The sequence below is a fragment of the Pongo abelii genome, chromosome 8 (genome assembly GCF_028885655.2).
Source record: "Pongo abelii isolate AG06213 chromosome 8, NHGRI_mPonAbe1-v2.0_pri, whole genome shotgun sequence".
In the NCBI taxonomy this organism is placed as follows: Eukaryota; Metazoa; Chordata; class Mammalia; order Primates; family Hominidae; genus Pongo; species Pongo abelii.
Window position 1 is genome coordinate 11,971,245 of NC_071993.2, and position 1,970 is coordinate 11,973,214.

Genomic DNA, 1,970 nt, shown 5'->3' on the forward strand with positions numbered 1-1,970 from the left:
CAGCCCACTGCAGTGATTTCTAACCCGCCTTCACAAGGTCACCTTAGTTGATGGAGTCAGTGGCTGGTTTTTAGTCCTTATTCTGTTTTGTTTTGTTTTGTTGTTGTTGTTTTGAGACGGAGTCTCGCTCTGTCACCCAGGCTGGAGTGCAGTGGCGCAATCTCTGCTCACTGCAACCTCCACCTCCCATGTTCAGGCGATTCTCCTGCCTCAGTCTCCCGAGTAGCTGGGATTACAGGTGCCTGCCACCATGCCTGGCTAATTTTTTGTGTTTTTAGTAGAGATAGGGTTTCACTATGTTGGCCAGGCTGGTCTCAAACTCCTGACCTCAAGTGATCCGCCCACCTCGGCCTCCCAAAGTGCTGGGATTACAGGCGTGAGCCACCGCGCCCAGCCCTTATTCTGTTGTGAATTTCTGTGGCTTCTGTTACTTCTCTCACTGTTGAGATGTTCTCTTCCCTTACGTCAGCCACTAAAACTGCGTGGATTCTTTCTCTTTGATCTCACAGCTTTTCTCTTCTTACCTGACAGCCACTGCAGCTTTCACATCTTCATCGTCTCTTTTGTGAACTGATAAAATAACTTGATAACGGTTTTTATTACCTCTTAAATAATCTGTTGAATAGTTAAGATGTGCAGCATTCCAAAGATAAGGAGATCATTTGGTAAGAGTGCGTGTCCCTCCATTCTCGTCTTCACCCATTTCTCTTCCCAGAGTCAGCCATGGTCATTTTCCTTGTGTATCTTTTCAGAGGTTGTTTGCGCATAAAACCATTCACACGTATATTTTGTTTCCCTGTCAAAGTGGGAGTGTGCCCCACTCTGGTTTGTTTTTTTGTTTTTGTTTGTTTGTTTGTTTTGTATTTTGAGACAGAGTCTCACTCTGCCGACCAGGCTGGAGTGCAGTGGCACGATCTCGGCTCACTGCAACCTTTGCCTCCTGGGTTCAAGCAATTCTCCTGCCTCAGCCTCCCAAGTAGCTGGAATTACAGGCACCTGCCACCACGCCTGGCTAAATTTTGTATTTTTAGTAGAGATGGGGTTTCGCCATGTTGGCCAGGCCGGTCTCGAACTCCTGACCTCAGGTGATCCACCCACCTTGGCCTCCCAAAGTGCAGGGGTTACAGGCATGAGCCACCGTGTCTGGCCCCCCACTCTGTTCTTTCCCTTGCTTTTTTCCACTCACAGAATGTCATGGAGATGGAGGGGCCGCCTCATTCTTTTTTAAGCCAAATGTGTGGTGTTCAGTTAGCCTCACTGCTTTCAGGGCCTTCTCCTGGTTCTGCCCACCCTTCAGACCATGGCCAGAGTCATCTTTCTAAACTGTAAGTGGGTCCTGTCCCTCTGCGGGGCGTAAACCTCCCTTGGTACCCCCCTACCTGTCGGCAAAGTTCAGAAATCAAAGCTGCTTTTACTGAGGTCCAGCTGACCTCATCCCCCCAGTTTGCACCTCTCTACCTGTTTTGCAACCGTATTGTATCTTGTGCTTGAGCTGAGTTCACTGCTTTATCCTGAGCACTCGCCATTTTTCAAACAGGCTTACATTTCCACATCTTTGTTGATTCTTTTTTCTGTTAGGAATGCCCATAGGAGTGGGTGACGTTGAAGTGGTGTTTCAAGAGTTTGTTTAACGAGCCAGGTGTGGTGGCTCACGCCTTTAATCCCAGCACTTTGGGAGGCCGAGGTGGGCGGATCACAAGGTCAAGAGATCAAGACCATCCTGGCCAACATGGTGAAACCCCGTCTGTACTAAAAAGACAAAAATTAGCTGGGCGTGGTGGCGCACACCTGTAATCCCAGCCACTCAAGAAGCTGAGGCAGGAGGATCGCTTGAACCTGGGAGGTGGAGGTTGCAGTGAGCCGAGATCATGCCACTGCACTCCAGCCTGGGCAACAGAGTGAGACTTCATCTCAAAAAAAAAAAAAAAAAATCCAAAAATTAGCCAGGCATGGTGGCGGGCACCTGTAAT

At 48.8% G+C, this 1,970-nt stretch overlaps 1 protein-coding gene across 1 annotated transcript in view; it reads left to right on the forward strand.

Annotated features, from left to right (window-relative positions):
• The window catches only part of PROSER2 (proline and serine rich 2), a 60,424-nt gene that overhangs the window by 23,629 nt on the left and 34,825 nt on the right, over window positions 1-1,970 (forward strand). The window lies entirely within an intron of this gene.